General features: G+C 39.1%; 1 pseudogene; it reads right to left on the bottom strand.

Annotated features, from left to right (window-relative positions):
* Nucleotides 1-2,004: 2,004 nt before the first annotated feature.
* On the bottom strand, nt 2,005-2,920 carry LOC117090893 (annotated as a pseudogene).
* Between the last annotated feature and the right edge of the window lie 9,096 nt (nt 2,921-12,016).

The following is a 12,016-nucleotide window of genomic DNA, read 5'->3' as shown; positions in this document are numbered from 1 at the left end:
GGCCGGCTTGCCCCACCGGTTGAGAGCTGTGGTTTGAAGAATTCTGAAGCAAAGGGATTTTATCTGGTTGATGAGTTCAGAATTCAGATCAAATCTTGAAAGTGGGAACAAGACGTTGTTGGTGCCTGATGCTATAATTCTTGAAGGTAATCGGGTTCAAAAGCAGTTTTTTTGGTGAATGATGTCATCCTCCATAAAAGCAGATTTTAATTACTTTTAAGATACCAGTGGAAGTTGTGACCCCAAAATGCCCCAAAGAGACCTTACAGATGGCTCTTTTCCTGTGCTGTTTGGCATACGTTCAGGAAAACCGCAGGGAAAATTGGCTTTGACGTGCTTGTGCTTTAAGGTATATGCTGCAGTACCTCGTAAAGTGTTCATTTTATTGCCAAATATAACATTCAGTTACCAACTGGAAGTGTAAAAGTTCATATTTTCTTTTTTCTGTTTGTTTTTTAACTTTTAAGACATGATATTTACTGAGATTCTGGCGATAGCTTTATGTAACAAGACACAGCCTACCAGGCTTGCTATTCAACTTGTTTGTGGTAAGTCTCAGCCTCAGTATGAAGCTGTGTTTTTTTTTTTTTTAAATCAAAACCCTGCTTTTTATAGGCTCAATATCTTGGTAAGTGTGCCATTACACACAGTAGTGAACTTAAGACAGCAAGAGAAAGGAGTTAACAAAAGCTAGACATTGCAGCCTAAACAAAATTCATACAAAAAATAAAGGAACTATCACTGGTTAATGGAATTTTCCTGACTAATTAAAACTTTACAGTATAAAACGTGCATTTTAGAATATTTAGTTTTCAAGTTCAAAAAGTACCAGTGTACCAGTGTCTATTTGAAACAATTTCTCTCCAAAGCCAAAGTGTCATCAAAATGAATTCATATGACGTAGCATATTCTAATGCTAAAAAATATTCGGTATTATTGAAGTGGAGGTAAATCCCAGGGGTTTTGGGACTTTCTCATGCTGCAAAGGGCTGTTTCTCTGGTTCATTCAAAGAAGAGTATGACAGAATCCAGTTATGTCCCTAAGCTCAGTAAAGGGCAGGACTCCTGGCACCCAACTCTGACCTCTCCATAAATCCTGGCTACTCTTTCCTCAAATACAGGATGTGTGAGGATCAAAGGCATGTTGTTCTGCTAGCTAAAGAGATAGCAAATCACCTCCTCCCTCCATCCTAAAAAGCACCTTTTCCAGGTAAATAAAAGTCTACATGGGGAAAAATTTAAAATATACTTATCTACAGAGTATGGATTTTGAAATATCAATGTAATCCTTACTTCAAAAATTTCAACCACTTTTAAATTTTTAACATCTGGCCATTTCTGATTCCATCTTAAAGATGTATTCAGGTTGGATTTCTGTTGATTTATCATTGTACATTTCTAGCCAAAAATATTAATTTTATTCCCAAATATCATAACCACTAGTGCTACTGCAGTGTATTATCTCCCAGAGTTATCAAGCACGGGAAGAGAAAATAATAGGTGCTCAAGCAGCAGGCAACATTTATGGCCCTTGCACACAGCAGCATCTGAATGGCTACTGAGCAGTCTAGGGATAATTCTTTTTTTTTTTTTTTGAGATGGAGTCTCACTCTGCTATCCAGTCTGGAGTGCAGTGGCAACATCTCGGCTCACTGCAACCTCTGCCTCCTGGGTTCAAGTGATTTTTCTGCCTCAGCCTCCCGAGTAGCTGGGATTACAGACATGAGCCACCACGCCCAGCTAATTTTTGTATTTTTAGTAGAGACGGGGTTTCACCATGTTAGCCAGGCTGGTCTCAAACTCCTGACCTCAGGTGATCCACCCGCCTTGGCCTCCCAAAGTGCTGGGATTATAGGCGTGAGCCACTGCGCCCCTGGCCAGTCAAAGGATACTTCTAAAAACAAGAAAATTCATGCATTATAGTATATATGTTGTAATTTTCACAGTTGAAATTTCCTTAGATGTTGTGCTTTTTCTATAAGGGAATCCTGAATTTTCTTAACGTTATGACGAGTCAGGACTTGAACTAGCAGCCATCTTTCTCTTCTTACTGTGTTTCTCATGCTCCTTTTTCCTTTTTTGTGTTGTTTTTTCTTATTCTTCACTACTTTTCTTCGTTTTTGCTCTTATCTCCTCAATATACTCTGATCCTGACAAGGACTCATGTGATAAAGATTTATCTTCAGAATATGGGTTTCTTTTTGCTGAGTCCTTTCATAGAGTTTTTCTTTCTCAGTTGGGTCCTTCTTTTTCTTTAAAAAGAAGTCTTTTATCCTTATTGTCTTTCTATCCTTACTGTCTGATTCAGTTTCTGACATGGAACTTTCAGAAGATTTATGTGAATGGTTCTTTTTCTTTCTCCCTTTTCCTTGTTTCTTATCCTCATCCTCAGAATCAGAAGAACTGCTGGAAGAATCAGAGCATGATGAAGACGATGAATACCTACCAGATTTCTTCTTCTTTTTCTTTTCTTTGTCTTTTTCTGGATAAGCTCTCACTTCCAGTTAATTTCTTCCTGTGTTTTTCTAGTTTTTTCTTCAAATTCACCCAAAGCCTTGACTTTTTTAGTTGCTCTTGCACTTCTTCCCAGATAGGCCTTGGATGACTGAGATAATCCTGGATTATTGGCCCTTAAGACTGGATTGGACCACTTGATCTGGCCATTGCTGTTGGATTCACGTAGGCTACCCGATGGTCCTGCTTCCCCTTGGTGCCTGAGTGAGTGCACAGTCACTCATCAAGGGACAGAGTCACCCACCAAGGGAAACCTGGCTGGGGAGGCAGCTGAAGTGGGCCTGCCGCAGGTCTTTCTGCACTAAAAGTTCAGATTTTCATGAAAATGTTACCAATGTGGTTAGCAGGCTTGTTGCATTGTTTCCCACATTATTCAGTGCCTACTTGGTTTACCACTAGAGGGCATTGTTGGCAGTGATATCAAGAGAAAGCATACTAGAGCATTTTGCTAAACAATTTTGTGCGATCTTTTTCAATTTTCATTTCAACCAGTAAATAAAAACATACATTTAAAAGCCACTTCATTTATTATTTTATTTTTATATTTTATGCATCCCAAATACTGAGCTTCTAGGCTTTTTGTGTGTGCTAATTTAATAAAAGAGAAATCATTGTAAACTTTGGTTCCAGTTTTCTAAAAAACGCTAAATCCAGAATCTGTCAGTTTTCCCCCCTGCGATGTAATACATTTGCACACATCCTCTCTTGGAATGTTTTCGAGCACTTGGAGACTCATTATTTTTTATTTCCCAAAAGAGTGAAACTATTCTATTTTCCATATCATGCCTTTCCTGATATTTGTCAGAGGATCTCAAACTGGCAAGAGACCTTCAGTTTATGTAGTTCAACTATTTATAATAGACAGATTTTCTTCTACACAGTGATGAAGGGCTGTCTAAACCTCAAAATGATAAGAGAAGCATTTTCCATTTTGGGACAACTGTATTATTTATTGGAAAGTTCATCAGGTGAAGGCAGAAGTTTGCCTCTTTGAAATTTATTGTATTAGATAAGATCTTTTAGTTGCAGATAATAGGAACCAAATCAAGCTTGTTTATGAAAGAGAGGGGTAGATTAATTGTTAGAAAACAGAGGTGTCTGGGGCCTTTTGGGGGTGGGGGACAAGGGGAGGGAGAGCATTAGGACAACTACCTAATGCATGTGGGGCTTAAAACCTAGATGACAGGTTGATGGGTACAGCAAACCACCATGGCACATTATGCCTACGTAACAAACCTGCACGTTCTGCACATGTATCCCAGAACTTAAAGAAAAAAAGAAAGAAAGAAAAAGAAAACGGAGGTGTCTTGTGGGCTGTGGCTACCTGGACATCTGAGATCTGTGGGTACTCAGTCTCTCTCAGTCTGTTGCATCTGCTTCCCTCTATGTAATTACTTCATTCATTTCTCTCTGCACATCAGGATTTTCTGCTTCTTGCATCCCCATGGTGAAATACGCCATTTGAATGATAAAAATGACAAAGAACTTTTGTTACCTAGCTGGACTAGGCTGTTCCAGCATTCTATGAAGCTGGCCACCTCGGGATGGTGCAGTATGTGATTTGATCTGTCTTTCCCAGGGTCACGGGCCCACTTTCACACTGCCTTCACTGTGAAGTAGGTCTCCTGGTTGGATGCTTTGTTGTGTGGGTTTCCAGGTCTGTGGATGAGGTACTCCACAAGCCCTTGGTAAAGTTGCTGGCTAAGGCTGTGCAGGCCGGAAAGGAAAACACATGCCTAGGACAGGTACCTGTCCCTGTGAGGATGAATGGCTGTCTGGTCTTTCCAGGATGGAAGGGTTCCATGTGGTCAACTTGCTACTAAGTGGCTGGTTGATTCCCTCAAGGAATATGCCATATTGAAGATTCAATGTTTATCTCTGTTGGATGTTCAGAGGTAATAGTAGGTAGACAGGCATTGGTAAGTGAGGTTCATGCTGTCAGGCTCACACATAGCCTCCATTTCCGCCACCATGTCCACCCTGTTCATGTGTCCATCATGCCTGCTCTGGGTAACCAATAACAGAGACTAGCTAGTGTCAAGAGGCTGAGTCATTTCATTTTACTTGGTTGTTCAGGGCTTTTTCCATGGTAGATATTTTCTGGTGGGTATCCACATGTAAGACACAAGTCTTGACACTTTATACATTTACCCATTTGTCTACCTACATGCCTTTTCCTTAGACTCCTTGTCTCTGATCTTCCAGTCATTTTCCTTCCAGTTCGCTGCTTGCACAACTAGGCCATTGGCCATTTCCTAGGAATTTATATATATTTTCGCCTTGGGTCATTTCTCCTTCGATCCATAGTGGATGACCAGTTATACTGCTCATAGGTCTACCAGTGGGAAGATTTCTTCTTTACTCTTTCCCTGAATGTGGTTGTAATGAAGTCACTTTCTATTTTTTGGTATTCATCCACATACTGAGCCAATCCATCCATAAACCAAGCTTTGGCTTCTTTCTTTCTTTCATCTGGTCATACAGGACCCCTCTGGCCCACCCTCCCTCATTCCTGCCCAAATATGTTCATAAGTGCAAGGGTTGGGGGCACTGATTGGTACAGCTGTGCTTGGTGATACGGGGTCTTGGTTCCCTAGTCATGAAACTTACTCATGCCTTCCAGCCCTGTTCAGGTTTAATCCCACATATATCAGCACTCTCTTACAATGGACTGCTACAAGCAGGACTGGAAGGCATGAGTAAGCATCATGTGGTTTTATGGTTTAGTGGATCCTACAGAATTCAGTTCATAAACATTTCCAGATGGTCACTTGGTCTCTCATGGTCAATTGTTCCATCACTTCTAGGACCCAAACACACCAAAAATAAGAGCTGTTTTTTAAGGGCACATACTTTGCTGTTGATGGCATGGTTTTGCTCCACAATCTCAGGGATCTGAGTTGTGATTCTTTCACTTGAGCTTGCCAAACACTCTTTACTACATCTTTTCCCACCACATGGCACCTCTTCCCATGGGGTCTGTTGAATCATATAGACTAAGTGACAGGGCTGATTGCACGGTGGCCTGGTCCTGCTTTGATACCTTTTCCTGCTCAAGGCCCCACTCAAAGCTGGAAGCTTCCCATGTCACCTGATATGTGGGCTGTAGAAATATTACCATGCATGAAATGTATTACCACCAGAGCTCAAGGAAGCTGACAAGTGGTGTCCTTTCCTTCTTTGTGGTAGGAGATGGAGATGCAAGATACAGCAATTTGTCTTTAGTTTGGAAGAGCTAACCCAACACACCACTCAACTACTGGACTCCCCAAAACTTCACTGAAGTAGCTAGTCATGAATCTTCACAGGTTTTATCTCCCATCTCATGGAACACATGTTGGTGATAATAAAATATATAGATTTGACCCTTGTCCCTGGTTTCTGACACAGATCTTCTAAAATTCTTGGAATTTCCTGAGTGATAGGGATAATAGAATCATCTTTTGGTATTTGTAACAAATATCTTTCAAACATACCTGAGTTTATGCTAGCAAAGTGACTCTTGGTAGGCTCCTGAATAGCTTCAGGAGGGGAGCTAGTTGCCAAAGGAGTCAACCATTGTAGTTAGTAGGTTGAAATTTTCAGCTTCACCTCTGAACTTCCAGGGAGGAGAAAGACACTAGAGATGGAGTTTAATCACCAATGACCAATGGTTTAATCAATCATGCCTACATAATTGAACCTCCATAATAACCCCTAAATGATGGGATTCAGAGAGCTTCTGGGTTGATGAACACATCGAGGTGCTGGGATAGTGGTTCTCCCAGAGAGGGCATGGAAGCTCTACAATCCTTCTCTCCTACATTGCCCTTTGCATCTCTTCCATTTGGCTGTTGCTAAATTGTATCCTTTATAGTAAAGCAGTAAGTAAACTGGTTTCCTAAGTTCTCTGAGGCCTTGTAGCAAATTATCAGACCTGAGGTGGGGATTGTGGGAGCCCCATTTTGTAGCCACATCAGACAGAAGTATGTGTTCACTGGAGACCCAATACTTACAACTGGAGTCTAAAGTAAGAGCAGCCTTGTGGGACTGAGTCCTTAAATCTGTGGAGCCCAACTCTAATCCTAGATAGTTAGTGCCAGAATTGAATTGAATCATAGGACACTCAATCGGTGTCAGAGGATTGGAGAGTTGCAGAATTTTTTGGTTAAGGGAAAGACCCTACACATTGATATAATAAATGTTATAAGTAAAAACAACACAGAATGTCTTACCAAGGCCACCAGTATACTAGCTACCTCCTGCTTGACCTGTCCAAAGCATACAACGTCATGATGTAGTGGATGAGTGTGATATTCTATGGGATGTCCAGGTGGTCCAGACCTTTTTGGATGATATAGTAGTCCCTTATTATCCATGGGAAATACGTTCCAAGATTCTCAGTGTGTGCCTGAAACTGTGGATTGTACTGAACCACATACATACTATGCATGAGTTTCTTTTTCCTTCTCAATTTAACAGATAGAAGATTCATTCTAACCATAGATTTTTTTTTTTTTTTTTTTTTTGAGACAGAGTCTTGCTCTGTCACCCAGGCTGGAGTACAGTGGCTCGATCTTGGCTCACTGTAAGCTCCACCTCCTGGGTTCACGCCATTCTCCTGCCTCAGCCTCCCCAGTAGCTGGGACTACAGGCGCCCGCCACCACACCTGGCTACTTTTTTGTATTTTTAGTAGAGACGGGGTTTCACCGTGTTAGCCAGGATGGTCTCAATCTCCTGACCTCATGATCCGCCCATCTTGGCCTCCCAAAGTGCTGGGATTACAGGCGTGAGCCACCGTGCCTGGTCTCTAACCATAGATCTTAACAACCACAGCATATGATAACTTTTAGTTTCAACTTAAAGGAAGTAATTTACAGCTTTTCTTTGGCATATCGAATCGCCAGCATCACTACTCTTGCATTATGAGGCCATTATTAAGTGAAATAAGGGTTATCTGAGGAAGCACTGTGATACTGTAACAGTCAGTCTGATAACAGAGATGTTGCTAAGTGACTAATGGGTGGGTAGTGTACACAGCAGAGAGATGCTGGACAAAGGGAGGAGTCACATCCAGGGTGGGCTAGAGCAGGACAGCTTGAGATTTCATTCCGCTACTCAGAACGGCATGCAGTTTAAAACGTTGGGCGAGGGCACCACACTGAACGTGCTCTTGATCCTGTCTGGGCACTCTTCCTGTATCTCGCTGATGAGGAAAGTACCCATCCCAGACCCAGTCCCCCAACTCAAAGAGTAAGCTATCTGGAAACCCTGTAGGCAGTCACAGCTCTCAGCTTGGATTGTTTATTTCCTGAATTTTCCATGTAATACGTTCATAGCATGGTTGATCATGGATAACTGAAGTTGTGGAAAGTAAAACCGCAGATAAGGTGGGACTACTGTATTGTGAACAAGGGCAGGAGAATTCGCGTAACATAAAGGCAAACATATAGGAGAATATTACTGTCTCTCCCATGTGAATGTGAAAGATTTCTCATCTTGTTTTCTATTAGAGATGAAGAACAGTGCGTGTGCCAAGTCAGTGACACATACCATGTACCTGAGGTTTAATTAATCCAGTAATGATACATCTTCCAGCACCACAGCTATGATTCAAGTACTTCTTGGCTAAATCTACAGTAGTCTATAGTCAGTCTCAAGGATCTATCTGGCTTCTGAAGGAGTGAGATTGCTTGCTTTCGCGGAGATATAAGAGGGATCATTATCCTTGCATTCATTTGGTCTTTAATAGTATCCTAATCTCTGTCATTCCTCCTAGGACACAATATTATTTTTGATTCACTGTCTTGGCCAGGGGTATGGAGGGAATTTTCAGAGGTTTCCATATCAACTTCCCCACTGTGATCGCTCTTGCTCCACAGAGCAATGACTCTTCAATATAAGGCTTTTTCTAACTGTGAAATCTATTGATTCCAATTATACACTTGTAGACTGGGGAAATGACCACTGTGTGAGTGGGCAGACTCAGTGGCTCCATTGAGAATCTGATTTTAGATAGGACTCCATTTGCTACCTGTTCCCTGTAGGCCCTCATTCTAACGGGGAAGAGTTGTGATGACATCTCCAGGTATTAACATCATCATCTCAGGTCTTGTGTCTAATAGTCCTTTCCCCAGTGTACAGTCCATTGAGTAAGTGGTTGTATATCCCTTTGAAGAAAGGCCAGAGGAATCATATGGCATATATCTTTCATAGTGTTGTAGGATCCTTTCTCCTAGGAACCTGGATACATCTTTAATCAATGGGTCTAAATATGCAAGTTTGACTCAGCTCTGGGAACTGAGCAAACAATTGTGACTTATATTGGGATGATTGCCCTCATACTCCTGCTCCTTCATTATAGCTTTTTTAAAAAAATTATTTATCTTGAGCAACATCCTTGTTGACTACCCATCTGTTTTCCCTGAGAGACAGTGTGTATTAAGCATCTTCACAATTCCTTGAGCATAAAGTCTCCTTGACTGCTCCCACGGTCTTGTTAGTGGCTTCTGGGGGTTAAGTATAACCACTGGCCTCTATTACTTCAGAGCCTCATTGTCTCCCTGGATATTAGTGCACCACACTCCTAGAGTTACTGTGTGCATGTTACAATTTTACCCATACTTTTATTTTATTTTATTTTATATCAGTTTTATTGATGTACATTATAAATAAAAATTGTATGTGTTTACAGGTTCAACATGATGTCTTGACATATGTGTAAATTGTGAAATGATTATCACAACCAAGCTACTTAACATACCCATCAGCTCACATAATTATAATTCTGTGTGTGTGAGAATGTTTAAGACCTACTCTCTTGACAATTTTCAAATACACAATATATTATTATTGACTATAGTCACCATGCTGTTACAATAGATCTCTAGAACTTATTCCATCCTTTTACTTTCAACATTTTGGTGACCTTATATTTAAAGATTGGTCTCTTATAAATGGCACTTACAAATCTCCTTGATGGGGTTACACCATGATAAACCCATCATAAGTTAAAAATATCATAAGTTGAAAGTACATATTTGATTTACAATATTGTCAGTTTACAGTGGGTTTATCTGAAAGGAAGCCCATTATAAGTCTAAGGAATGAATGCATGTTGCTTTTGCACCATTGTAAAATCAAAAAATTGTAAGTCAAAGGAATGTAAGTGAGGGACCGTCTATATTGGGTCTTTTTTAAAAAATCCAGTCTTATAATATCTGACTTTCTAATTGAAGCATTTAGTATGTTTACATTTAAAGCAATTACTGATATGGTTGGGTATAAATCTACAAACTTATTAAACTGTTTTTGATCTATTTCTATTTTTGTTTCTTCTTTTCTGCTGTCTTTGGGATGAATCAAAATTTTCTATTACTTTAGTTTTAAAAGGAATGTTTAAAAAGAATTAGTGTTTTAGATTTGCCCATGTATTTATTGTTCCTGAATTTTTAAAAAAATTCCACATTTCCCTTTAGCCCAGGAAACTTCTTTTAGAATTTTTATAGAGCATATCTGCTGGTGATAAATTTCTTCAGTTTCAGTTTGTTTGAAAATGTCTTTATTTCACCGTTGCTGAAAAAAATGTTCATTAGCTCAAAAGTCCTAGGTTGGCAGCTTTCTTTTATATTTTTTTCAGCACTTTAAATATGTCATGTAATTATCTTTTGACTGCCACCATTCTTAGACTCATTTCTTTGAGTATATCTTTTTCCCCCATCACTTTAAAGATTTTATTTTATTTTTAGTTTGAAGTAGATAACTATGATGTTCTTAGGAATTTTTTCTTGCATTGTCCTATTTGGAGTTCACTGAGCTTCTTAAATATGTGAGTGACGTCTTTCATCAGTTTTGGAAAATTCACAGACATTGTCTTTTCAAATACTGCTTTTTCCTTTTTTATTATCAAAAAAGATTTATTGAAACAATGCCCTACTAAAGGAAGATGAACGTTATTTTTTATTATTTTTAATTTTTTAAATTTCAGTAGCTTTGGGGGTACAAGTGTTTTTGGCTACAAGAATGAATTGTATAGTGATGAAGTCTGGGATTTTAGTGTACTCATCACCTGAGGTAGGGTACATTGTATCCCAATAAGTAGTTTTTCATCCGTCACCTCCCTCCCATCCTTCCCCCTTCTGAGTCTCCAGTGTCCATTACATCACTTTGCATGCCATTGTGTACCCATAGCTTAGCTCCCACTTATATGTGAGAACATGCAGTATGTGCTTTTCTATTTCTGAGTTACTTCCCTTAGGATAATGGCCTCCATTTCCATACAAGTTGCTGCAAAAGACATTATTTTATTCTTTCATATGGCTGAGTAGTATTCCATGGTATATATATCTCATTTTCTTTATCCATTCATTGGTTGATGGGCACTTAGGTTGGTTCCATATCTTTGCAACTGTGAATTGTGCTGTGATAAACATACATGTGCAGATGTCTTTTTGATACAATGATATTTTTTCCTTTGGGTAGATATCCAGTTGTGGTAGATCTACTTTTAGTTCTTTCAGAAATCTCCGTACTGTTTTCCAAAGAGGTTGTACTCATTTACATTTCCACCAGCAGTGTATAAGCATTCACTTTTCACCACATCTATGCCAACATATATTGTTTTTTGACTTTTTAATAATGGCCATCCTGGCTGGAGTAAGGTGTTATCTCCTTGTGGTTTTAATTTCATCTTTCTGGTGATTTGTGATGTTGGTTTTTTTTCTTTTTTTCTTTTTTTTGGCCTTTTGTATATCTTTTCTTGAGAAATGTCTATTCATACCATTTGCCCACTTTCAAAATGGGATGATTTGTTTTTTTCTTGCTGATTTGTTTGAGTTCCTTGTAGATTCTGGATATTAGTTCCTTGTTGGATGCATGGTTTACAAATATTTTCTCCCATTCTATAGGTTATCTGTTTAATGTGATGATTATTTCTTTTGGAGTGCAGAAGCTTTTTAGTATAATTAGGTCCCATTTATTTACTTTTGTTCTTCTTGCATTTGCTTTTGGGTTCTTCGTCATAAATTATTTGTGTACATCAATGTCCAGAACAGTTTTTCCTAGATTTTCTTCCAGAATTTGTATGGTTTCAGTTCTTAGATTGAAATATTTAATACATCTTAAGGTAATTTCTGCATATGGTAAAACAGGAATCCTGTTACATTCTTCTACATGTGGCTGTCCAATTTTCCCAGCACCATTTATTGAATAGGGTGTCCTTTCCCCTGTTTATGTTTTTGTTTGTTTTATTGAAGGTCAGTTGGTTGTAAGTATTTGGCTTTATTTCTGGGTTCTCTATTCTGTATCATTAGTCTATGTGTGTACTTTTATACCAGTATTGTGCTGTTTTGGTTCCTATACCTTGCAGTAATATTCAAAGTTGGGTAATATGATACCTCCAGGTTTGTTCCTTTTTCTTAGCATTGCTTTGGCTATTTGGGCTCTTTCTTGGGTTCTGAATTTTAGGGTTGTCTTTTTCTAATTCTGTGAAGAACGACATTGGTATTTTGACAAAAAATTGCA

The sequence above is a fragment of the Trachypithecus francoisi genome, unplaced genomic scaffold (genome assembly GCF_009764315.1).
Source record: "Trachypithecus francoisi isolate TF-2019V2 unplaced genomic scaffold, Tfra_2.0 Lachesis_group11, whole genome shotgun sequence".
In the NCBI taxonomy this organism is placed as follows: domain Eukaryota; kingdom Metazoa; phylum Chordata; class Mammalia; order Primates; family Cercopithecidae; genus Trachypithecus; species Trachypithecus francoisi.
The sequence above is the reverse complement of the archived record's forward strand: the minus strand, read 5'-3'. Positions and strand labels throughout refer to the sequence as shown.